This window comes from Dasypus novemcinctus, chromosome 6 (assembly GCF_030445035.2).
Source record: "Dasypus novemcinctus isolate mDasNov1 chromosome 6, mDasNov1.1.hap2, whole genome shotgun sequence".
Classification (NCBI taxonomy): Eukaryota; Metazoa; Chordata; class Mammalia; order Cingulata; family Dasypodidae; genus Dasypus; species Dasypus novemcinctus.
Window position 1 is genome coordinate 135,339,951 of NC_080678.1, and position 27,926 is coordinate 135,367,876.

General features: G+C 40.8%; 1 long non-coding RNA gene across 1 annotated transcript in view; it reads right to left on the reverse strand.

The window, feature by feature from the left end:
* Positions 1-1,991: 1,991 nt before the first annotated feature.
* LOC131278850 (uncharacterized) overlaps positions 1,992-27,926 on the reverse strand; it is a 148,242-nt gene continuing 122,307 nt past the window's right edge. The window contains exons 4-5 of the long non-coding RNA XR_011649141.1: positions 7,417-7,545; positions 1,992-3,728 (exon numbers count right to left, since the gene is read on the reverse strand). This is a non-coding gene — a long non-coding RNA (uncharacterized lncRNA). The remainder of the gene's footprint in view (positions 3,729-7,416; positions 7,546-27,926) is intronic.

Below are 27,926 nucleotides of genomic sequence, written 5' to 3' on the forward strand. Positions count from 1 at the left end.
AGAGTGAGCTTCCCACTTCTAAAGTTTCTCCTCATTCTGGCCCAAGCACAATATATAGCTTAAAAATGGTCATAATTTTTGCTCAAGCTTTGTAAGTTTACTTTTGTAGCCTTTAAAAATGCACACTATTATACTGAATTCTTTATTCTTTAGAGTATAAATTACCTCTGTGGTTGCAAAATTGGTGGAACAATCTGATTTTTTCCCCCATTTTATTTAACTTTCTTAGCTTTATATGTACATGCTGCAAGAGAGATAAGTAGAAAATGAAAAAAAAAAAAGATTTGGAAGGTTTCAATTCACTATTACATCCATGGAAAAGTTTTGGGTTGATGGACAAATCATCTCACCTCCCCAAAATTACTTCAGAATGCTGAGAGTGAGAAAGAGAATATATAAATTCAAGGCCACATGGTGTCTTAGTAAGGGAGGGTCTGGCTAGCTATGAACCTGTCCCAGTGATGATGGGAAAGGTATTTTATTATTATTACTACTCTTAAATCACAACTTCCCAATTTAAAAAGGAGTAGATTCAATTAAATTCAAAATGTGAAAATCAGTTGTGGCCACTTGTCAATTAAAATTGATTGCATAACTTGTAAACTACTAAATAACTACTAAATTTTAAACACTGGAAAGGAGATGGTCCAGATGTCAAGTGCTGTGGGGAGGGCCATGTTCAGGGCAAAGAACATCTCCCTGAGAAGAGAAGAGTTAAAATGCACCTAAAGCATAAGGACGGCAAGGCGGACCTGCCAGCAGCAAAGAGGGGCTGGTGGGAAAAGTGAAGTGGGAATGCCTGTGGGGGGGCATTTGAATGAGGCTTGGCAGCTGGGCACCCACATAGAGTTGGGGTTAAATGCCTGTGAATGCACCCAGATCTATGTGACATTCAATGAAAACTATCCACTATTACAAAAGATGAGTAAACTGATGGACATGGTGGCAGAGTAGCATTAGCTGGTAACATTAGAGAATCATGTGAGGTGGGATGCACTCAGAAAACCAATATGATCCTCAGTGATCTGAAAACTGTAAGAATCTTCAATATGTAAAAAAACAAAATAACAGTTTATGTTTGTGATAATGTTATTGGACATATTCCTTTTATTTATTTTTTTTTTTTGAGGTACCAGGGATTGAACCCAGGACCTTGTACAGGAGCTCAACCACTGAGCTACATCTGCTCACCAGTGAGAGTTGGTTGCTTCATTTGTTTGTTTGTTTTTAGGGGGTACCAGAGATTGAACCCAGGATCTCATCCATGGGAAGTAGGTGCTCAACCACTTGAGCTACATCCACTCCCTTGTACATAATTCTTATGCCCCATTTAGAAATTAAACTGTGAATTGAAAGCTAACTTAAAAATGTCATTGCAATCTGCTAATCTAATAAATCCAGTGTTTATTGTTCACAGAATAACTGTCTTATTTTAATTGTTTTTTGTTTATTGTTTTCTACATTGATTATGTTAAAGATAATTAAGAGAGAACGTTTCTGATAAATCCAGCTTTGCCATTTGGCCAAAGCAATGATAACCAATCCCCAAGCTCTAAATTAAACATGACATAATCCCAAGTTCTTCAGTCAGGTACAGGGTTTAAAGATTTAAAAAGAAACAAAAAACAACTCATTTCTCAGCTCAAACCTTTTATTGATGACTGTGCTATTGAACCCTTTGTTTTCATGGATCTGTGGTTTACTGCTGCAAACAAATTCCAGAGAAAAGCAACTTGGAATTTTTGTTTCCCCAAAAGAACTTTGCTCATAATAGATTTCTCTACATATGTGTAGCTAATAATGAGGGTGCTGATAATTGCATCTACATCTGGAGTTTTTCCTTGTACGATATGAGCTTTAATTTTCTGCAGGAAAATTGGATTTTAGACAATATTCCAATCTGAGTTCCTCATGAGTGTTATAAGCCTAATGCAAAACTCTTGAAACTGAGTTAATTTATCTAGAAATTAAACAGCCAGATTAATTCAGAGTTATATTCATTGGTTTTTAATGAGAATAATAAAAGGGAGCTATTAATATTCAGTATTAACAGTTTCATTTGAGAAATTAAAAAGATAGAGTATTGCCAAGTAAGAGGGGAAAACTTAATGTAGAATTAGAGCAGATTTGGTAAAATAACATTTAAAAGTAAAAAAAAAAGATGTTATCAAATCTTTAGAAAGTAAAGTGTTTTTACATAAATTCTTATTTAACTAATTTGTAATGGACAAAAAAGTGAATTATTTGCCTTTCAAATAATTGGTCACCGCCTACCTCCAGGGGCGGGGGTAGCCGGCACTTGCCAAGGTAAGAAACTCCAGGCAGAGCCCAAGGACTTGCAGATGTGGGAGGCACTTTGCAGCTGGAGTCATCGCGTGCTGTAGGATTAGGTCTTCAAGAGCAAGGACCTAAATAGACCCGCAAACCACAAAGCAGGGAAAATGCGCGTCGGGCGCACGCAGAGCCGGCACGCCATCGCGCCTCATTCCGCCGCACCTGCAGAGAAGGACCTGGCTCGGCTCCAGGGTAGAAACACACCTGCTGGAGACCCTGGGCGCTGCGGAGGACCCAGCCTCGGATTGCGCGTGCGGGAAGGAAGGAGCCCGCCAGGGCGCCCTGGGGGCCTGGGGAGCGACCCGAGCCCGGTCCGGGGCGGCTGCGCGCGGCGACTGGCGAGAGGCGCCTCCTTCCCGAAAGGCCAAACTGCTGCAGCCTTGGAGCTTTGCGTTCTCAGAACCTAACAGTGGAGTCCGGGCAAAAACAAGCAAGACAAAGTACTTAAGGGGACCTGAAACTGCACCTGGCCCTCACCTGCCCCAGGGGGTTGTGGGTGCAGCGGGGGCCACCAAGGATCCCCAGACAGCTGTGGGATCTGCCCCCTCGGCCCCGCAGCTGCCCTAGGAGCGAATGCGCTTGGGAGGCTCCTCACTGAAGCTTCTGGGCAGAAGGGCGTGAGAAGACGGTTCGAGACCCTCGGCGGCCCGTCCCGCCCGCCGTCCTGAGGCGCGGCTGCTGCGCGGACATGAGGACCGTGGGGCCCCCGGGATCCCCCTGGGCCTCCGCGGTTGCAGGCTTTAGGGCGTCGGCCAGGGCCAGACCAGAGCCTGGGGGCGCGCCTGCCTTGGCTTGTCGGCGGCTGTGGTCCCTGACGTGCAGTCGAGCTTTCTCCTCGGACCTCGGTGAGCGCGGCGCGCCCCAGCTCCTTCCCGGGCTCAGCCCGCTGCTCAAGGGACCCAGCCAGAGAAAGCGACCTTGGCTCAGGGTGTCCTGGTGGCCAGGAGCCCCGCCAGGCAGCCGGAGAAGAGTCCAGCGGGCACCCACAGCTGAAGCCGGATTTGTGGACGAAGCACAGGACCGGTCGGCTGCGTTGCCCTCTCTGCTCCACTGCAGGCAATGACGAGGCTGGGCGAGGGGCGAGCGTCCTGAGTCCTGCAGTGGAGCCCGGAGCAGGGGCGGGCCGCGGGCACCAGAGCAAGCCGGGCGCCTGGCTTCTAGCCTGCCCTTCTCCCAGGCCCTGTGGCTCACGTGGATTCGCCCTGAGAACAGGTGTGGGAAGCCGCTGTGCCGAGGGGCCCTCTGCAAAGTGATGGGAGCCGGGGCCTCATCTTCTGGAACCTCCTCTACTCAGTAAGCCTCTCCCCAGGACACTTCCACTGGCAGGTCAGATCCCATAGTGATGGATGTAGGAGGACCGAATATCTGAAAGTAACTTGTTTCTCTCCCTGTTGCTAGGATACAAAGAAAAGAATTGTATGTAAATCAGAAGGTACTGAAATGCAAAGCTCTCTTTGTGCCAAATTCCACTTTTGGTGGTCAAGAATATGCTGTTGAAGCAATGAAGTATGAAAAACAGCTTCAACCAGTTGTCTGGACTTGTGCAGAAGCAGCCCCTTGCTGTCCTCACTTCAACTTGCCTAATTAACGTAGTAAAATTCCCACCCAGGGGTGGAGTTATCCGCCCCTTTCTTGATCATGCAATATATGTGCAAGCGTGATTTCCTGAATATACTAATTGTACAATTATATAACCAGCTACGGGTATTCATCCATATGACTAATGCATAATCAAAGCAAATGCTTAGTAGTAACTTGGGTATTTAATCAAGAGTGAAACTGCAGCACAGGGAGTCGGGTCTGAGTCACTTTAGATTGGCCGTGGCTCCTTACCTCTGCAGACACAATTAATGAGTTTACCTAATTCTTGTGTTGAAGTTTTCTCCATGCCATCTCTGGTTATCCATAAAGGCCCTGCTTTGAGGCCTAACGATAGGACCCTGGTATCTTCTTAGAAATCCCACTTTCAAATAAAAAGAAAATACAAGAACAAGGTTCCTAAGGACAATCATCAATGTCCAGGGCCTGGCCAATGTTGCCTCTTCCTTCCGTGGGCACCGCCCCTGTCCTCTGGGGATCCTTGCTGCTCCACTAGAGATGTAGCAGGACTCCCCAGGTGGGAATTCAATATTCTTTCCTTCATGGTGTGGGTCTCCTCCCACCAGGACAAAGTCCCATGGCCCCTTGACTATATTCATATGCCTTAGAGGTAAGTCCAGGGTGCACCCCTCCCCACAGATCCCCCATCACCAACACCCCACACCAGTGATCCTCCCCTGCCACAGTTGTAACCCTTCTACAATCCAAAATATCTGCCAAAACAAAGCCAAAAATAAATATATAAAAATAATAAGAAAACAAAATAATAAAAAATAACAAAATAAAAAAATATGATTTTAAACAAATTTCATTGAGTCTTTCATCACTGTAAGACCTGTAATCTTTTATGTACAGTGTTCGTTTCTTCTGTATGTTACCCCAGGGTCCTGTTTTTTTTCTTTATCTTCAAAGAAGCTTTAGATTACATAAAAGTCACAAAGAAAATATAGGGGATTCCCATATACCCAGCCCCCTCACCCTCCCCATTCTCTCCTATTAATAACATTTTACATGTGTATGGTACATTTGTTACAATTGTACAATTATTCAAGCATTGCTACTAACCATGGTCAATGGTTTACATTATGGTTTACATTTTGTACCATACACTTTTACAGATTTTGACAAAGTTTTAAAGGGCCTGTATCTGTCATTGCAAGATCATGCATAAAAATTCCAATGCTGTAAAAATGCCCTATGTTTCATCCATTCTAGTCTTAGCCTAGTATTATATATTGTCTAAGAGTCACCTCTTGAAAGCCTCCTTGTTGCTCAAACTTGGCCTCTATCTAAGCCAAACTCAGCATATAAATGAACTACCTTACCCCCTTCATGGGACATAACTCCCAGGGATGAGCCATCCTGGTACCAAGGGATTATTACCAAGTGCCCCTTGCTGTCCTCACTTCAACTTACTTAATTAACTTACTTAATTAAGTAAATTCCCACCCAGGGGTGGAGTTATCTGCCCCTTTCTTGATCATGCAATGTATGTGCAAGCGTGATTTGGATGCATTTCCATGCATTTGGAAAAAGACCTTGACCAAAAGGGGGACATATTAAGTACAAATGAGTTTTTGTGGCTAAGAGATGTCAAAGTGAGCCAGAAGGTCCTTTTAGAGGTTATGTTCATGCATGTCTCAGCAGGATCTCATTGACTGCCACAGTAAATGGTGCCACAAATGGTGGAGCTCCTGAGGCTCTACAGACATCTAGACACTATAGGCAGGGCAGACAATCTCAAGAATTTGGCACCTTGTCATTGGGCCTTACTTTGAAATATATGCTCCCCAATGTAACACAATTAGACTCCTTTATAAATTCCCTACACATGGCTCCTCTGCCCCCTTTATTTGAACATATAACTAGCAATATGCTCATTAAATATGTGTCCCAGAGACTTAAATCTACAGTTGTTCATATGCCAGTTGATCCCTGAATCTCAGTGGAGTTGAAACACCTACTCTCCGGTTCATTGGGCTCACCCAGGACAACTAACAAAAGAATGATAATGGACAATGCCCATTCCCAAAAACAGAGAGCATTTACAACTGCAAGCAAGAGAGTTCCATCCATCTGCTCTGTGGGATCTAAGCCCCTCTCAATCAGTAACAGAGTGGGCATCACCACTCCTAAATCCTCAAGATTGAGGAATGAACAAACATAAGGGGGAATGCAACTATGGACTAAAGCAGACATTATTATTCTAGCAATGGAAGAACTTGTAACATTGATATAAAGGCAGTGGCCACCAGAGGTTCTGAGAGGAGGGAGAGGGAAGAATAGTTGTAACATGAGGCTTTTTTGGGGCATCAGAATTGTCCTGTATGACATTGCAATGACAGATAAAAGCCATATATATTTTGTCAAAACCTATAAAATTGTGCAAAGTGTAAATTATAATGGTTTACATTATAGTAAACCATGGTTAGTAGCAGTGCTTCAATATGTATTTATCAATTATAACAAGGGTACCTCACTAATAAAAGGTATTGTTAATGTGGGAAAGTGTGGGAGGGGAGGGGTTGGAATATATGAAATCCCCTATATTTTAGATATAACATTTATGTAATCTAAAGCTTGTAAATTTTTTTATTCAAAAAAAAAAACTAACTAAAGAGCAAACATCTTTTGGACAAGCTCTAAGACTTGGTAGAAAACTGGCCAACATTTTCAGCAGCACGGTTTCAGTAACGGGCTTTTTTCCATTCCAACTCTTGAAGAAAAAGCATTTACAAACGCAGCCTCTTCACTGCCCTGTAACAGCCTAAGAGACCCCAGTTGCTTAACTGGGGGCTTTTCACTGGTGTTTTCCATCACTTCCTCTCTGATGCCCCCCTGGAGGCCACACTGACACACGGAGAGACAGACCCCAAGACCCTCAAGGGGCAAGGAATGCTGACTCTGAAATCCTTCCCATGCCCAGGGCTCTGCAAGCACAGGGCAGCTCTTACCAGGTGTTCCTGCTGTTTCTGTTGGCTTCACCTTCTTGTCTTGTGTTGCCTTGATTTAAGGCTTTATTTTCCTTGTTGGGTGTATTTTTCTTTTTCTCTTGTGGTGTGGGGTTTATACTTTCTATGCCTTTCCTTCTACTGGTTATTCTAAACATCTAAAGCATAACAAATACATCTTTCAAAAACAAGACTTAGTAATTGTCAGCATATGCCCTCTTCCATTCCCCATGACTTACCAAGTTGAAGCAATCTAGTGTTTTTAACTCCACAATATTTCAAAAATATTATGCTATAGAAAACATGTAAGTTTTGGTGACTTCACTGCTTCTTTCTTTCCCTTCAGTCCATTACCTCATCTTTCTCTGAAGTGTGTCCTGCCAGGAGGGCCTTTGCTTCCCCTCCTGAATTCTGTTTCCTGAGGTTAGGGATCGGGATAGACGTCTATTTCTCAGCTTTTTCATTTGTTTTAAAAATTGTTTATTGGTTTCTAGCATCTATTAGCACACACAAGGCAATTTCCATGCCTGACCTTCTGGTTCTTTTTCTTTATGGAATCCTTTCCTCTGCTTGGTTTCCTTCCTCTGCTTTCTGTTTCTTCTCACCAGTTCTCCCAGTGGAGCAGGGCTCTTAACTCTTTCTGTTCCATGGACTCCTTTACCTGTCAGTGAACAGTACGAAAGGGCCCCTTACCAAGTCCACACTATACTGTGTATCATTTAATAAATATGTCACACCCACACCAACACATTCCCACAAGAATAATGTTTTCTTCTATTTCAGTTCAAGCTCATGGTCCCCTGGTTAAGAACCTGAGGGCATGGAGAGGGAAGAAGAGGAGCGATATGGGGGCAATTTCAGGACTTGGAGTTGTCCGGAATGATATCACATGGACAGGCGCTGGACATTATATTTCCTGCCATAACCCACTGAATGGACTGGGGGAAAATGTAAACTACAATGTAAACTATAGTCCATGCTGTGCAGCAGTGCTCCAAAATGTACTCATCAAATGCAATGAATGTGCCACACTAATGAAAGAGGTTGTTGATGAGGGAGGAGTGGGGTGGGGTGTGGGGTGTATGGGAACCTTTTATATTTTTTAATGTAACATTTTGAATGATCTATATATCTTTAAAAAAAAATAAAAAACAATCTATTCAAATTTTTTAAAAAGTTGTAAGCAAAACAGGAGAATTGCATCCATCGTCCAAGTGGAGTCAAGGCACCCTCTCGATAGAGGTGTGGAGTGGACATAGCCATCCCAAGGTCCACAGGATGGAGGAATAGAATATGGATTAGAGTGGACTTACTGATACTCTATTGTGGAACTAATGTGATTAGTAATGGAAGTAAATGTAGCACTGAGATGGAGAAAGTGGCCATGGTAGCTGCTGACGGTGGGGAGTGGGAAGAAGAGATGTGATAATGGGGGCAATTTCAGGATTTGGAATTGTCCTGGGTGGTACCACAGGGACAGTTACTGGACATTGTTTGTCCTTCCATGGCCCACTGGGTGTACTGGGGGAGAGTGTATACTATAATGTGGACCATTGACCATGTGGTGCAGCAGTGCTCAGAGATTTATTCACCAAGTGCAATGAATGTCCCATGATGATGGAGGAGGTTGTTGCTAAGGGAGAAGTGGGGCGAGGGGGGTGGGGGGTATATGGGGACCTCATATTTTTTTAATGTAACACTAAAAATAAATACATTAATTATAAAAATAAAAATTAGAAAATTAAAAAATAATTTTAAAAAGCTGTTTAATAAACAAACAAATGATTGTGCAAGAACAGCAAGAAATAATAGCTATGTAGAGCAGGAGATATAGAGAGATTAAGAGAAGAGGAATTTTCTTATTTCTTTGTCTGTTTTTTAATTACTATTATTGAAATACAGAAAATGCTTTAATAATGATTGAAGTGATAAAAGCACAACTTTCTGATTATACCAAATACCATTGATTGTACACCTTGAATAAATTGCATGCTTTATTAAAAAAAAAAAAAAAAGAACCTCTGCTGTGGTTTGTACTTAGCTAGATGGTCTGTATTTTTATCTCTTTTCTCATATATTTTTAATATCTTGTCTTTTTCATTTAAATTATGGAGAATTTCTTCACTTTCATATTCCTGGTGGTGAATTTAGTCTTTGTCACATTTATTTCATAATTTGGTCCTCTTATCAGCTTTGCTTTTGTGGAATTTCCTTTCAAATGCGTATATTGGTCAGCCAGAGGGGTGCTGGTGCAAAGTACCAGAAATCTGTTGGCTTTTAAAAAGGTATTTATTTGGGGTAGAAGCTTAGAGTTACCAGGCCATAAAACATAATTTACTTCCCTCACCAAAGCCTTGTCACCTGTTGGAGCAAGATGACTGCCAACCTCTGCAAGGGCTCAGCCTTCCTCTTCCCCTTAAGGCTCCATGGTCCCCGCTTCTTCCAATATCAGCTGTGGTCTGGGATGTCTCATTCCTCCCTTGGGGCTTGGTTCTCTCTGGGCTCAGCTGCTCTGCTCTCTCCACAAGGCCAGCTGTGAACTCTCAGGCAAACTGCTCAACTCTCTTCCTGGGGCCTCTGCCATGTCTAACGGAGCCTTCTCTCTTTCCTCACATATCTGCTTTTCTGTGTATCTGCTTCCCAGGGCTCCAGCATTTAAACTCTGACTTTCTGCTCTGCCTATTGTTTTTCCTGTGAGTCTCTATCCACCAAGGGGTTGGGGCCTCAGCATCCTACTGATGTGGCCCAATCAAAGCTTTAATCATTATTTAATTGGGTAAAAGTGAAACCTGTGAACCCAATACAATCTAATATGCCCAGAGAAGCAGGCCAGTTTACAATCATAATCTAATATCTATTTTTGGAATTCATAAACAATAGCAAACTGCTACAATGTAAAATATCCATTTCTTATTCTCTGCTTCTTCTATTTTCCCAGCAGTCAGGCCCTAAATTACAGATGAACTATTATCTGTTTCAAGATATTCCTTTTTCCAGAATCATCTATCACTTCTACAATCAGCAGCAGTTTGTTTTTCACATTTACTCTTTTTCCTGCTTTCTTATGATTATTCATTGCTTGTTCTATTTTTGGAGATATTGAGGGAGATAATATTGACCAATTCTCCTAGTACAAAACACTTTAAAATGCTAAAACTATTTTAAATATTATTAATAATAGAGCAGCCAAAAACAAAACAACAACAACAAGAACAACAACAGGGACTCTTCTACCCTGGAGGCCAAAAGCAACCACCAAGTGCCAATCTAGGAGACAGACACTCTGGCCAAAGCTGGTGACCTGGACATCCTGTGTGAGCAGCTCTAGGGAGCAGGTGTGCAGCCCAGGCAAGGGGGAGAGGCCTGGAGCCCACCGCATGCTAAGACCCCAGCACACACCCCTGAACAGGTAACAGCAGGTAAACTGGTAATGGTAATGTGCCCAGATGGCTGGGTAGGAAGCACAGCTCGGGTAGAAGTTGAGGAAAACGGTCCTCAAGAAAACCCAAATGCAGCAGCTCTAGTGCAGCCTGCAATCCAGGATCTGCACACAAGCAAAACCCCAAAACTGAGAACTGAGGCAAAGTGTCCTGGTGAGAGGAATCAAATATTTCTCAGGACCAAAGAATTGTGAGAGATCAATTCTAAGAACAGAAACCACAATTGAAAACATTATAAAGTAGGCAATGAGAACCAAAAGGGGAAAAAAAGCTAATAGAGGAAGAAGACTTGACCCAATAGATAAGGCATCTGCTGACCACATGGGAGGTCCATGGTTCAAACCCAGGGCCTCCTTGACCCGTGTGGAGCTGGTGCATGTGTGGTGTTGATGCGCGCAAGGAGTGCCGTGCCATGCAGAGGTGTTCCCCGCCTAGGAGAGCCCCACGTGCATGGAATGCACCCCGGCTAAGGAGAACCACCCAGCTGGAAAGAAAGTGCAGCCTGTCCAAGAATGGTGCCACACACACGGAGAGCTGACACAACAAGATGATGCAACAAAAAGAAACACAGATTCCCGGTGCAGCTGATACGGATAGAAGCAGTCACAGAAGAACACACAGCGAATGGACATGGAGAGCAGACAACTGGGGGTGGGAAGGGGAGAGAAATTTAAAAATAAATTTAAAAAAATTTTTTTAATGCTAATAAAATCAGACCCACAAAGTGCAGAGAATGGAATTACTCTCTAGGGAATAGAAAATAAGCTTGTGTTAAAGTGCTTTTTGGAAGTATAACAGAGTAACAAGCAATGTCCTCTTGCCCAAATCTGTCAGAAACAGAGAAAAGATGGCACAGTCCTCAGCTGATTTTATGCAGCCAGAAGAGCTTGATTCCGACTCTTGATGAGACATTACCAGATATGAAAATCAGGACAAGTTTACTCATGAACAAAGATGCAAAAGTTCTGATTACAGATGAAACAAATACCATGGCGCAAAATAAGTGTCCTTCCACTGCTGAATTTGGGGCATATTCCAGGGTTCAGGGGATGAAGCAGGGACGCGGGCATGTGAAGCCTGTGCAAAGCCAGTCGGGCTCTGTGGTGTTGGCACATGCAGCCTGTGGCAGTGCTCAGCTCCAAAGTAGAGCGTACTCTGCCTGGCTCCCTCCACCTCCCCCTCACTTCTCCCTCCCCTGGCCCACACCAAGTGCAGGCACCTCCTGTCGGAAGGGCTTGCTCACAAGGTGGACTTACCTGGCTTGGGGAAGGGAGCAGAAAGAGCCAAGCTGCAGCTGAGAACCTGCAGTGAGAAGGGCTGGGGTGGGGCTGAGGGGGGCCCAAGCAGGCAGACACTGTGGACCCCACTCTTAATGCAACCCTTCATTTAAAATAATACAAAAGAATATCCAAACCATATAAAAAAAACTGCTACAATTGAACAGCGAAAAGACAAATAACCTCATGGAAAATGGACTGAGGACTGAATGTAGACAATTTCCTAAAGGAGATTTGCAAATGACCAATAAGTTACTGTCGAGATGCTCAGCATTATTAGTTATCAGGGAAATACAAAGCAAAACAACAAGCAGTGACCCCTTTATACCCACTAGAATGGCTATTGTTAGAGAAAGGAAAACAGAAAATAACAAATGTTGGTACAAATTGGAACCTTTGTATATTGGTGGTGGGAAGGTAAAGTGGAGCAGGTGCTGTGGAAAAAAGTTTGATGGTCTCAGAGGATTGGATACAGAATTACCACATGACTTGGCAAAACCCCTTCTAGATGCATCCACAAATGATTGAAAGCAGGAACTTGAGCAATTACTTGCACACCAATGTTCATCGCAGCGTTATTCGCGATTGCTAAAAGGTAAAAAAACCAAGTGCCCATTGAGAGATGAGTGGCCCAACAAACATGGAGTACCCAGGCAATGGGCATTCTGCTTGAAGTCTTGACCCATGTTATGTGGAGGAACCTTGAAGACATCATGTGAGTGAAACAAGCCCAACATTAAAGGGCAAATAGCAGGTGGTCTCCTGCAATGAAAGCTCTGGGATAAGTGAATCCTTAAGGACAGGAAGCAGAATCATGTTACCAAGGGCTGGGGGGGGGGGGGGAGGATGGGAGCCATTGCTGGTGGGGTAGTTTCTGTCTGTGGTCATTGGAAAGTTTGGGCATTGGATGTTCATGGTGGTAGCACAATATAGTAAATCTGGTTAATACCAGGGAACTGCACATTGACAGTGGTTAAAATGGGGGGTTTTGAGTTGCATATCTGTTATCACAATTAAAGTTTAAATAATAATAAACACAAGAGGGAGTGGAGGAAGGGGTAGGTGGCTGTCTCTTAGGGTGAAGCTTCCTCTGCAGGTGAGGACACTCCCAGTGGCTCCTTTCCTCAAAGGACGGTGGACTTGAGGCTTGATTGTGTGGGTGTGTTGGCTCAGTGCTAGGTTCACTTCGTGGCTGGGGGGCAAGCAGGCATCCTTTGGGTGCATCCACCCCCACATATCCCACAAAATAAGAATGAGGGATTTTCAGGTGAGCATGTCCCCTCTGAGAAGACCTCCCTTCTCATGTGGCCCATTGCCCCCTCCCCCCCCCCCGCCGCCTCAAGGGCCTCCTAAGTTTTTGCTCGTGGAGGTTTTGGGGCTCCACTGTGGGGGACACAGCCTGCTGCCCTTGGTGCCTGGGGCGCCCCGTGATCTGCACCCATGGGCTCAGGCCATGTGCAGAACAGCCATGGGTCACCTGAGCCTCACACAATAAAATATCCACAGGTAAAGCACCAATATCTTAGCTCACAAACTCTCTATCATTTGGGCAAAATCCTTCTGACCTTTAAGAATGGGTAACACAAAATCTGCCATTTTAACGATTTTAAAGTGTGAAATTCAGCGGCATTTAGCACATTCCTATAAGCAACACCTCTATCTAGTTCCAGGGCTCTTCCGTCAACCTACAAGGAACCACATTCCCATTAATCAGGAGCTCTTTCTTCCTCCCTTCCACTGGCAACCACTGACTGCCATCTGTCTCTGAATTTACCTACCTGGATGTGGGGAAACACAAACATTAGTTATTCAATAGGGACAAAACGGGTGTCATGACAACACTGATTTTAATGAATATTATTTCTCCAATCACCTGGTCTCCAGAATGCATTTTAGGAAATAAGGCATGCTATACAATACTATATTTTTATCCAGAGATATGCTTCTATTCCTCTATTAAGTCAGCATTTCTGTTTCTGTTACATAAATATGATCTGCTTATCTCAGGGATATGTATAGCATATGGTATCTGAAAGATTTCTGATTGAAATATTGAGTCCTGAAGCTATTACAATGAGTTTTAATAAACTATAGTCCTTTACTGTCTTTACGATACAGTTTCCAGTCTAAGGATGAGTATAACAGAAGATTTTGAGCTACTTGAACATAAAAGGCATTAATGTTTAAAAATCCTTCAGGGAAGTGGATGTAGCTCAAGTAGCTGAGTGCCTACTTCCCATGTATGAGGTCCCAAGTTCACTCCCCAGTACCTCCTAAAAAAAATCCTTGAAAAAGTCTAATTTATATTAGATGAGGAATCACCTGAATAAGAAGAAATTTATTAATGACAGATAAGCAGAAGAGAATGAGTTCAAAAAATGATGTTTATCATTTCCATGAAATTTGGGAAAAAAAGATTATACTAGAGAAGTTGTAACTCAAATTGGGTGAGAAGAGTCATGAAATAGTCAAACTTTTGAACTGGCAAGAAGTCAATATGCTGAAAGGATAAAGATGAAATGCTGAGTTTCTTCATCATGCTGTCCAGAAGTTTTGATCTTAAGGTACTCGACTGTACTTCATCTATTTTATGAAATTCCTACTTAAAAAATGAAAGTTCAGCCAAACGCCTGAAGAATGCCTTCAGACCAAGTCCTGTATAGGCACAGATGTTTGTGGTGGGTGGTGGGTGAAGCTGGGTGGTGAGGTAAGTGTGCTGGTCTCTTGCTCACGTGTGACGGTGTTTTCCATGGACTACTTTCATAGCAGTCCTTTGACTATTAATAAAAATACTTGGCAGCTTGAAGCCAGCATGCATCCCACTGAGTGCGGATCTACAATGACATCTCCATTGAGAGGACAGACACAGCAGCAGGTTGTCAAGTTGTCATGGTAATAACAACAAAATTCTCCTACCATATTTTCAGTACAAAAATGGTGCTATGGGTATCGTTTTACCTTAGCTTAAATTCAGTGCCATCTAAGGAAAATTATGCAAGCCCCTTGGGTACATCACAGTTCCTTTCCACCTGACAGGAGGCTGCAGTTAATCTCCAGCAATTGCACAGCTCAGGAGGAAGCCACTTGGCCACATTCTCCTCCATTAATTTGCAACCCATCCATGAACTGGCATGTAACACCCCATGTAAGTGAGGCTGATTTGCCATAAATCCAAGTCGTAAATGTAATTTAGTGTCTTATGAATCCTTAAAGGGGCATCTGGAGAGTTTCTGTGGTGGAATAGGAGGACCTCTGGGAAGATATGCAGCCCTCAAAGAAGCTGGCCTCCACAGATAAATGCAAAATAATTCAAGATTCTCCCAGAATTACGCTAAAATCCCATAATTACAGTAACCCTTCCGAATTACACTCTGCAGTTGGCAGAGACATAGTTTCTAAAGATGACCAAAATCCCATCAATTTCAATCTTCTTTACTTAATCCTTACATGCAAAACATTACAAGAAATAGCAAAATCAAGAGAGTAACCTCAGGATAAGGCAGATTCCTCTTTTTGCTGCACTTGTACTGTTCACGAAATTCTCCTTAAAGGACTGAATGAAATAAATGATAGAGGAGCATATTGAGGTCCTGGCATGCAAGTCCCTCAGTGAGAAAAGAGAAAAACCTCCAGCTTTAGAGGTTCTTTCCTTGTAGTTATATGAAAGTTCTATATTCATGAGTCAAAGACCAAGTCTTCATCAAGATGCTTAAAATTGTGTTGTTAAAAACCACTGAGAGGGAAGCGGACTTGGCCCAATGGATAGGGTGTCTGCCTACCACATGGGAGGTCCACAGTTCAAACCCTGGGCTTCCTTGGCCTGTGTGGAGCTGGCCCATGCACAGTACTGATGCACTCAAGGAGTGCCCTGCCACGCAGAGGTGCCCCCCACGTAGGGGAGCCCCATGCGCAAGCAGTGTACCCAGTAAGGAGAGCCGCCCAGTGGGAATCAAAGTGCAGCCTGCCCAGGAATGGTGCTGCACACACGGAGAGCTGACACAACAAGATGATGCAACAAAAAGAAACATAGATTCCAGGTGCCGCTGATAAGGATAGAAGCAGTCACAGAAGAACACACAGTAAATGGACACAGAGAGCAGACAACTGCGCGGGGTGGGGGGGAGGGAAGGGAAGAGAAATAAATAAATAAATAATAAATCTTTATTTTAAAAAACCACTGGGTTTTCCTTTCTTTTTAGTGAGTTCAACTTGCTTTTGAGTTTGAAGAGTACCAATGTTTGCAGAAATAGAGAGGTTTTAGTACTATTAAAAATAAATCTTTTAAAATCCATAAAAAGTAGACAATGTAGTACCTAATATTTACTGGATTTGAAATTCATTTTTAAGATTATGGTGGGAGAAAGGAAATTATATTTTAAAAGATCCAAGTAGTTCCATATCTTTAAAAACAGGGACTTAAATCCAGGTTTAGTTGGCTCCTTGAGGAATATCAGTGGAATGGTCCTTCAATTACATAAATGCTTGGAAGAAATGTTAATCCTCCCAGTTGTGGGCTCTAGGTTAGGCTATGGAGGGAATGTCTAGCAGTGCATCTAATAACTGGTTTCTGCCCCAAGGTCAACTTGAAAAGCCTTGACCTGAGCTTGTAGGTCAACAGGTCAGGGTACAGCTGCATTTGGGAAAGGCCGCACCTCAGGTTATGCCAAACAACTCTGTAATGATCACCTTGTCCGAGTTGATACTTGAGAGCATCCTTGTCCAATGCCACCAGGAAAGGACGTTTTCTGAGTCAGAGTGTAAGTGCATGTGGTGCTATTTTAATTGGTGAAGGACACCAAAGTGGCCTCCAAATTGGCAGTCATCCCACAAGCAAGCTTGGTATTCAAGTTTGTGGCCTTTGATAATCTATTATGTGAAAGAGATAATTCATTGTAGATTTTCAATTTATTATCATGGGCTTTCTGGATAAACAGTGATATTTTCTGCTGATAATGATAATTTTGCTTCTTCTTTTCCAATGTTTATGAATAATTTTAACTATTTTTTCTAATACCATGGTCTTCCAAAAGCTGTTCAAAAATAGGGATAATAGCAGGTGTTCTCATTTTGTTTTCATATTTGGTGTCAATCCTGTCAGTGTGAAACTTTTGATTTTAGTCATTTTTAAAATCATGTTAAAGAGTACCATTTCATCTTATTCCCAATGTAATAATCTTTGTTCAAATTTGGATTGAAAGTTGATTTTTTTCAAAACATTTTTATCTCTTTATATAAAAGATTTTACAGGTCTGTTTTTAATTACAAGGTGTTTCATCAGTTGTGCTCCATAATACCAGACTATTTTCCCCATTCTTTGCATTTCTTATTGCACTTTTTCATTTATTCAGTCATTTATCAATGGCGTTCTCTACTAGGTGGACCCATAAAGATGGGGAACTTGTTTCTTGTCATTGTTTTGTCCAGACACAGTGTGGACCATCAACAAATAATTTTAAAGGATCAAGTGGATGAAACGAGGAGCCACAAGAGCATCTAGATTGAAAGGAGCTGTGTTTCAGCCACCACCACATGTGGCAGAGGCATTTGCAGTAGAAGTAAAACCTCCATGCTTGCCAGGGGCAGATACGCCTCTGAACTTTGCTGCCTAAAGCACTGAAATGGACTGAGTAGGACCCTACGGTTACTCAGTGATCAAAGTGCCCATCCTGGCCCCATGTGCATCTCTGTGTCCAGAGAACTCCTGTCTGTGGAAGCTGTGCTCACATTTAACTTGAAACCTATTAGAGATGCTCCCTTACCATACCCCGAGCTGGTGAACCAGGTCATAGCAGCACAGATGGGCAGGGAAGCGGAGCTACTGACCAGACTAAGGCTGAATTCCAGCTCTGAGCACATCACTGCCTTGCATCCAAAGAACCAAGTACAGACTCTGGAAAATATTTTTAAAAGAACAATTTGCAGGCAGCAGAGAACAAAAGCAGGCATAAATTGGATGCATTTCAGCTTTCAGAAGCAGAGGCCACATTTGGTGAGCTTCACTTTCAGGCAGCTTTCTCTATTGGGGTCTTCCAGTTTCAGTAGTGTGGAATGGCCAGAACTCAAACAGAAAATCAAATTTCTTTTATCTTGATTGACTGAAAACAACACTTTTGCCCACAAGAGTGATTGGAAAATGTGAGCACTGGAGAATCAAGTCATAGATCAGGGAGGCTTCACATTTTTATTAAGCTCCCCAAAATCCTTGGCTGACTCCTGAACTATAAATGCATGGAGAGACTCCAAAATCCTGGTGGAAAGCAATATCTGGAAGCCTGGAATATCTGAGAAGAGATTTCCCATTACAGAGGAGCAGAAGTTTGAACCTTGCCAAATCCGAGAAGTGGGTTAACAGCTCAGGTTTGGCTGACACCCCGAAAGGAAATAAAGATTCATTCTGAGACAGAGAGGCAAAACCAAAACACCCCATCCTTAAAAATTCCAACATGATCTTCCAGCAAATTATGTTCTTGCTGGAATAAAAATCAAAATTCTTCTAAGGGAAATAGCAAAATCCAGAGTCTCTTCAACAAATCATCCACACTTTTCAGTATTTGATAAAACAATTATTAAAAAGGAACAGGAAAAGGTGGCCATGTTAGGAGGAAAAATGATCAAGGCAAACAAACCATGCAATGACTCAGATGTTGGAATTAGGAAAGGAAGATTTTAAAGCATTTATCACAAGTAATTAAGTGACAAGATGCCATGATGAGGGATATCAGATAAAATAGACTTCAGTATAAAAAGGATTACCAGAGAGAAAGAGGGATATTTAATGATGAAAGTATCACTTCGTCAGGAGAACATACCAACCTTAAATGGTATGTACCTACTAATGGAACTTCAGCACATATGAAGCCCAAACTGCCAGAACAGAATGGCAACTAGACAAATCCATAAACATAATTGATTACTTTACAGCTCTGTTTCAGTAACTAACAAAACAACTGGTCAAAATGTCAGTAAGGATATAGAATATATGAGCAATACTATCAGTCACCTTTACTTAATTGAAATGTGTAGAACATGTCACGCAAAACCTGCAGAATACACATTCCATTAAAATACAAATGGAATATTCACTAAGTAAATGCTGGGCAAGAAAATAAGTCTTAACAAATTTCAAAATATTGAAATAATACAAGATATGTTGACTACAAAGGAATAAGTATATGTCAATAATAATAGGATATATTGTACCATATATATATACATATACACCATATATATATGTATGTATATATACCATATATACTGTATATATATGGTGGGTAAAAGGTTCGTATATTTTTCAAAACTCATCAAATTTATATCCAATTGTATAATGCATTGTACATATATTTTATCTTAGTAAAAATATTTAGGGGAAAACCTGAAATAAAAGAAGCTGCTTAATTATCTTTTGTGACTGCAGTGGAGCCAATTCTTTATGAATTAAAAATCTATCTCTTGTGGGCAGATGTGACTCAAGCAGCTGAGCACCACCTCCCACATGGGAGGTCCCAGGTTCAGTTTCCAGTGCCTCATAAAGAAGATGAGCAGATACAATGAAAAGGTACAAAAAGCTGACACAATGAGCAGAAAAGTGAGCAGACACAATGAGCATGGAATGATGTGCCTCAAGTAGTTGAGCTCCCAACTCCTACATGGAAGGTCCCAGGTTCAGTTCTTGGTGCCTCTTAAAGAAGATAAGCAGATACAACAAGCAGACAATCAGCAGACAATGAGCACAAACAGCAAGCAGAAACAATGAGAAGACAGATGAGGGAGCTATCTTGGGGTGAGGAACCTAAAAAAATTCCATCTCTATACCTCCAGAAAATAAAACCCCATCTTTCCTCTAGGAATGACAAGGACCCACACCTGACTTACATGTCACTTACAGTTTTGAAAACAGTAACCGAAGTATAAGAGAAAAGATACTTTGAGGAAAAAACATTCCTTAAATTCTTTATCAGTTTTTAGTTTTCAATAGTTTTTAGTTTAAAATGAGCTAAACATAATACCTCAATAAAATTTTGCTCAAAGTGATTAAACATACTTTCTTCCATTTTTCTTACTTGGATCTTAGGTTGACTTTTTCCCATCTTTCCTACTTCCTTCAGTAATGGACTCCATTTTCTCATTTATCTTCCTTTCTCTCACTTTTTTAATGGTCAATTGATTTTTTTAAATTGACTTTTTCAATTTTTTAATTGTCTTTATTTAAAAGATACATAGATCACAAAGAATGTTACATTAAAAAATATAAGGGGTTCTCATATACCCCACACCCCACACCCACACTCCTCCCACATCAACAACCTCTTTCATCATCATGGCACATTCATTGCATTTGGGGAATACATTTTGGAGCACTGCACACATGGATTATAGTTTACATTGTAGTTTACACTCTCCCCAGTACATTCAGTGGATTATGGCAGGATATATAATGTCCAGCATCTGTCCCTGCAATATCATTTAGGACAACTCCAGGTCTGAAAATGTCCCCACATCACATTTCTTCTTCCTTCTCCCTGCCCTCAACAACTACTGTGGCCTCTATCTTCACATTAATGACACAATTTCTTCCATTGCTAGAGTCACAATACTTCTATAGTATAATACCAGTAAATCCACTCTAATCCATATTTTGTTCCTCCATGCTGTGCACCCTGGGATGGTGATGTCCACTCCACCTCTAAATAAAGAGGGGGCTTAGATCCCATATGACTGATGGATGCAATTCTCCTGTTTGAAGTTGTAGGCATTCTTGGTTCCCTGCTGTGGTGGTTGACCATCTTCACTTCCCTGTTAGCTAACCTGGGTAAGTCCAACAAACCAGAGAGTAGGTGCTGCAACTCTGCTGAGGCTCAGGGCTGAGCTGATTTGAATCTCTTTCACTTTTAACTTTCTAAATATCAGTCCATTGTGAGATCACTTTCCATTTCTCAATAACCACTTCCTAAAACTGCTGATCTCTCCAGATGATACCAGTCCTTAAATTAAGGAACTATTGAACTGTATTGGTGCCACATGCTAATGTTTGAAGAAGTCATCTTTTCAACTTTGACATTTTCTTAATATTAAAATAATTGATCATTTACTGCTCTGTGAGTAGGGGTGAGGGACCAAAACCAATCCCCCCTCTATCCCTACACCTAAAACACAATTTGCCACAAAGTTGAGGATCTATAAAATTTCATTTTAGTGAATGATTATTCATTATTTGGACTTGAAGGATTGATAAAATTCATAAGATTTCTGGGAAGGATACAGATAAGAATAACTATGTCCATAAATGCTAATCATTTTAATTGATGTTGAAAATCCAATATAAATTAGGGATGTAACCTCTGAGCTCCTGGGCTCTGCCCGATGTTCTGAGTTTATTCTAGAATTATCCAAATGCTTGAACAATCCAAAAATTACTATTAGAAGAGGTAGATCCAGGAACGTTTGATTTTGCCTAAAGTTAATCCAGAAATCTCAAGTACCGAGATGAGGGTGAGTCAGTTCAAAGATTTTGTTAAGTAGTTTCCAAAGTGTGAATTATATGGAATAGTCTCTCTAGAATGCTAATAAAAGAAGGCTTTGTACATATAAAGAGATTATATAGTCATAAAAAGAGATGAAAAGTGGACTAATTGCAGGAAAAAAATGGAAGAAGAAAACTGTGGAGACAAGTGATTGAAACCAATAACTGTAAACTAATATGATTCTCCAGTTGGCCCAGGAATTGATGACCCCACTTCAGAATACACCAGAGTTAACACAGTGTAAGTTTTCTGAAGATTCCCTTTTGATTTTCTGGCTCTTGGGTAAACCAGAGTTTAGGGATAGAAGAAGCATCACATAATCAGAGGTATGACCTTGAAGACAAGGTCTAGAGAGCAGATAATACTCATTCCTGCTCTCAAGCTCTTTGCTGCTGAAGCTGCCTTAGAGAAAGTCATTTTACAACAATTCCCTAAGAATGTTAAACTATTAATATGGAAAGGGGAGCATGTAACATTGCTTTCAAGTGTGCTAAGTCTATTTGGCTTTCTTTTGTTTGCCACCATTGTCTTGGCTGAGTTTGGGGAGATTATAAAGGGATTAAATGGTCATGTTTATGATATTCTTTGGTAGTATTCAACTATTGAGATTACAAATGAATTACAAAGTTCCATAGCTATAGAGATGCTAACTTATTCTAAGATAAGGAAAGGAATAAAGGACATAGACATGCACCTTCTTCATGAAATGCAAGTAAGACTATATATATGTACATGTGTATGTATTTGTATATGTATTTGCATTTAAGTATCTGACAATGAAAATAGACCCTTTAGATAGGTCTTTGATTTCATTTCAAAATCTTTGTACACTACCCTCACATTAGTTGAAACAGCTCAAATTTTGAACCTATGTTTGTTGAAAGGATTTTAAGATAGAGGACATGTCCATCTGTTGAGTGGCAGAAGTAGTCCAAATGCCCAGCAGGCTTCATCACTAGCCCTGTGTCTACACAAAGGGAAACTGAGTCCTCTTTCTCTATTCATTACAGTCTGTCAGAGACATAAAAGATAGAGGAGAAATTAAAACACATTTTGAAAGAAAATGAGATCCCAGCTGGAAAAATGCCAGTGCGTGTCTGCGGATGAGTCCCCCTAAGTCGTACCTGGGATGTGAGTGCCCTGAGGCACCACTGCAAGTTCAAAGCTCCCCTCTGACCTGCAGTGCCCATGGTGGGCACCTCCTTCCCCTGTTAAGCAGGATATCTTGAAGCATGAGCAGGACAGCGTATTCAATTGGGAGCAAAAAAATTCCAATACATTCCAGAGGAAATTGGAAATTCTACGTAGGAACTATCTTACCATAAATATTTTCTGGGCTGATATGATTTTTTAAAAAGTATTAGATTATTTGCAGAGAGGATTTTAGTCAATCTACTCATTCAATGAACAAAAGAGAAGAAAAAATGAAGAAAAATCTCTAACTTCAAAAATAAAAAATTAATGAAATCTCTATCTTCTATGAAATAAGGAAACAGCCACAGCCCATGCACAAAATGCTACTAAGAATGACCAACCAGTGTTGTGCAATATGAACAGAGCCCAGAGATAGAGGGAATGGTAGGTTTAAGAGATGCTTACAGCAAAACAAACGCTGTAGAAGCCGTAGACTGATCCGATTTACACCACCACTGCAGATTCCCACGGGCCATACTAAATACTAGCACAGAACACAATATAATTAGGTTCATATTCATTCAACATAAATAGAATTGACCAAAAACCACCAGTGTGGATCTCTGCAAAACCGGAGTCCATCCCCAAAGAAGAAACAGAATGGAAAAACAATGTAAAATACACCTGCAAGGAGAACTCTCCAAGGCAAAGATGGAACATTCAGAAGTAATTCCCCAGAGTCTCAAGCACAGAAGGAATACTAATTCTCTCTAGAACACTAATCAGAAAGAGCTATGTGCGTTTGAAGATGAGATTATATAGTCATAAAAGGATATGAAAAGTGGACTCATTGCAGGAAAGAGATGCAAGAAAGAAATAGAAACTGTGGAGAGAAATGTCACCTTAAAAAGAGCAATATATATTATTTTAAAAGATTGTTTCTAAAAAGAAAAAAGTGGAACAGAAAGCAATATTTAAAATTCAGTTGAGTAAATAGGTATGTCTACTTCAAAGTGCTTATCTTGGCCCAGGAAAAAAAAAAGTGATAGAAAATATTCAACCCAAGAATATCATGGTAAAACTGCTGAATGAAGTGTAAAATTTAGCATGCAAATATGAAATTTCAGGTAGGCTTACAGGACAGAAAATACTAAAGCATTTTAGACATTGCTCTGAGGCAAAGAGCACGAGACCAAAGGATCTTACCACTCAAATTCCTCTAAATTATATAGGAATCAAACTCAAGATATATGAACCCAAGAATCCTCCTCAAAATGACCGGAACAGAAATAAAAGTATGTAATAAATAAAATAATCACGGGATAGTAAATTCACATAAAATAATGGGAGGCAAAATTTACAGCGGTTATGTAGAGATAATTTAAGAAACACTAAGTGTAAATGCATGAATAATCCTTGCAGGATCAAATGTAAATGCCATGGGAGGTGGGGCAAGATGGTGTCTGAGCGAGTGCACCTTATGGTCTCTCCTGCAAAGAGGCGGCTGAGTCTTGCCAGAGTGGGCTCTCTTGGGGGCTTGTAGGGTGGAGGGCATGTGGACATCAATTTGGAGAGAAAGTGACAGAGGTGGTGCTTGCTAAAGGTAGAATTGCGACTTACAAGTACAGAGGTTGGAAGCTGTGGGCTGGCAGGATCCTTCCCGTGGGGCTGGCGGCCGCGGTGTTTCTTGAGAACTTTCCTTTGTGCTGTGGCATTCCTGGGTCCCATGGTCCCTGGATGCATGGTCCCCAGGCCAGTGTCCCCTGAGCCACCATAGCCCATGTTCCATGGACCTACGTGCCTTGGTTCTGCAGAGTCCCGGACTTCCCTTTCCCAAGTCCAGTGCACCCAGAGGTCTGGGATTGCCTTAGCCCTCTGGTTTTGGTGGGAAGGATTTGGTGGGGAGATTCAGTAGGGGGGCCTGGCTAGTGTGGGTTTGATTTTTTGGTGCCCCCCCCTTTTTTTTTTCTTTTCTTGCACTGGGAGGAACATACCAGCTGGATTGGGGAGAGTCTGGGAAGAGAGGAGTGGCGAATTTGCTGAGAAAGCCCAATTCACCTAAACACCCTGGGATAGGAAAATTGGCCTGACAGAAGGTGGAGTCAGAAAATCAACAAGCCCTCTCATAGCACACCTAAAGGAGAGGGACTGCAGGAGCTGCTTTCCAAGTCTCCAGTAACATACTTGGCATTCCTGGTGAGGTGTGGGTGCTCTCTCTCTGGAAAGTAAGAGTCATTGTTTTCTGTGCAGAGCTGATTCAACAAGGACCCACTTGAATCTCCTACTGGACCTCTCAGGCAGCTTTCCTGCTGCTTGGGAGAGAGGGACATGTGGAAGGGAGAAAAGGGGGAACATCAGATCCCTAAGCATTTTATTTAACTACAAATAGAATTCCTAGCTTGAAACTTTCCCTAGTATTTGGTTGGTTTTTCCTTGTTTTTCCTTCCTCTTTATGTCCCCAAGGCCCTTTTTTCTTTCTTTTTTCTTTCTTGCTCTTTTCCTTTTTCCTGCTTACTACCCCACTCCCTTTTGTCCCTTTTTTTCCTTCTTTCTTTCTTTCTTTCTCTGCTTTCCTATTCTTCTTACATTAGGTGCTGCAGGGAGAGCTTCACATTTGCTGTATTTCTTCATCCTCCATTTACTCTTTTCTGTGTGTATAGATTTTGGCCAACAACACTACTCCCTTTCCTCTACATCTTTTTTATCCTCCATGATTGATTGTTTCTCTTACATTAAACCTCTCTTTCTTAGCCCCCTTATTTTTTTTGACTTTTTATTACTAATATCTTTGTTCTGCTTTCTGCCTTATATTCACTCTTTATATTATTGTCCTCTCTTTTCTCTTTCCCTCTCACCTGAACACACAGGCCTTTTAATTCATGCTGTATTCCTCCCCATATTCAGATTTTTATCTACTCTACTTTTCTTACTGTTATAACTCTACATACCTTCCATGAGTCTCATATCCATTCTCCTATATCTCACATGGTTCCTCTGTTAATATTTACTATTAGTACTACTATTATTCATTTTCTTTTCTTACTCCTTTAGCTTTCTCTGGCCCTAATATTTTCCTTCAAGTTAACTTAGCCAAAAACAAGGAAATAGAATAAGAAGAACAAAGTGACAAAGAGAAGATTTAACATGCACGCAAAAACAACTAATTAAACTCCAAACTAGACAAAGAAGGTAAGCAACTGACTAAACCCATCAAGATGAAATGATGACCAGACAGCAACAAAAACTACAAACCAAACCAATAATCAGGAAAATATGCCCCAATCCAATGAACAAACTAAAAACCAGGAAGAGGAGCAGAACATCGAACAAGTAATTATAGATTGCAAATCATATATTATGGACCAGTTTGATGAGGTGAAGGAAGAGATTAAGAATATGAAGAAAACAATTGGAGAGAATACAGAAGAAATTGCAATCATACTCAAAAATATACTGGATATGATGATGATGAACAGCACAATTCAAGAAATCAAAAATACACTATCAGCAAATAAGAGCAGACTCAAAGAGGCAGAGGAGAGATAAGTGATGTGGAAGACAGTACATCCAAAATCAAACAGATAGTAGAACTAGTCAATAAAAAGATAGAAAAAATCCAGCAGGGGCTTAGAGACCTGAATGATAATGCAAAACGTGCAAACATACATATTATAGGCATCCCAGAAGAAGAAAAGGGAAAGGGAACAGAAGGGGTGTTGGAGGAAATAATGGCTGGAAACTTCCCAAACCTATTGAGGGAGATGGATGTACATGTCCAGGAATCACAACGCACCCCAAATAGTATAAATCCCAACAGCCCTACCCCAAGACATATACTTGTCAAGTTATCCAATGCTCAAGACAAAGAGAATACAAAAAGCAGCAAGAGAAAAGAGAACCATCACATACAAAGGAGGCTCCATAAGATTAAGTGCTGATTTCTCATCTGAAACCATGGAGGAAAGAAGACAGTGATATGACATAGTCAAGGTACTAAAAGAAAAAAAATTCCAATGGCGAATACTCTATCCAGCAAAGTTAGCATTAAAAAATGATGGAGAGTTCAAACTATTCACAGATAAACAAAAACTAAGAGGTAATGCCAACAAAAATCCTGCCCTTCAAGAAATACTAAAGGGAGTTCTGCAGAAAGAAAGAAAAAACAAGAGAGACAGAGTTGGAGGAGAATGTAAGAGCAACTAAAAAGACAAAAACAGAGAAATAAAATTAAAAAGAATATGACAAACACAAATCCAAAGAAAATATGGCTAATATAAGTAATTCTTTGAAAGTAAGAACACTGAATGTCAATGGATTAAACTCACCTGTCAAGAGACTCAGATTGGAAGATTGGATAAGGAAATATGACCTTTCCATATGCTGTCTGCAAGAAACACATCTTAGACCCAGGGATTCAAGGAGGTTGAGAGTGAAAGGCTGGAAAACAATCTTACAAGCAAACAAACCAAAAAGGGGCAGGAGTAGCTATATTAATATCAGACAAAATAGACTTTAAGTGCGAAACAATTGTGAGAGACAAAGATGGACACTTCATATTATTGAAAGGGATAATCTTTCAAGAAGAAAGAACAATCATAAACATTAATGCTCCTAACAAGGGTGCCTCAAAAATATGTGAGACAAACACTGGAAAAACTAAGTGAAGGAAGAGATGCCTCTACAGTTATAGTGGGGGACTTTAATATACCACTATCAACTTTGGACAGAACATATCAAAAGAGAATCAATAAAGAAACAAGACTTTGAACAATATATTAGAGGAGCTGGACCTAATAGACATATACAGAACATTACATCCAAATACAGCAGGATATACATTCTTCTCAAGTGCACATGGATTATTCTCCAAGATAGACCACATGCTAGGCCACAGAAAAAGTCTCAATGAGTTCAGAAAGATAGAAATCATACGAAATAATTCCTCTGACCACAGTGGAATGAAGTTGGAAATCTACAAGGGCCAGAGACCCAGATTTGGCACCAAGATTTGGAAGTTAAACAACAAACTCCTAGAGAAACAGTGGGTCAAGGAGGAAATCTCAAAATAAATTAATAAGTACCTTGAAACTAATGAAAATGATAACACAACATATCCAAACTTATGGAATGCAGCAAAAGCAGTACTGAGAGGGAAATTTATGGCCATAAATTCATACATCAAAAAAGAAGAAAGAGCTAAAGTTGAAGAACTAAATGCACACTTGGAGGAATTAGTTAAAAAACAACAAACTAACCCCAAAGGAAGAGAAAGAAAGAAAGAAATAACAAAGATTGGAGCAAAACTAAATGAAATAGAAAATAAGAAAGCACTTGAAAAAATAAACAAAACCAAGATATGGTTCTTTCAGAAGATCAATAAAATTGACAAACCCTTAGCTAGATTAACAACAAAAAAGAGAGAAGATGAAAATACACAAAATAAGAAATGAGAAAGGAGATATCACCACTGATCCCACAGAAATAAAGACTATCATAAGAAGATACCTTGAGCAATTATATTCCAACCAAAGCAACAATTTAGAGGAAATGGACAAATTCCTAGAAACACATAAGCAGCCTACATTGAGAAAAGAAGTTGACAATCTCAACAAACCAAGCACAGGTAAAGATTTAGAAACAGTCATTAAAAACCTCCCAATTAAAAAGAGT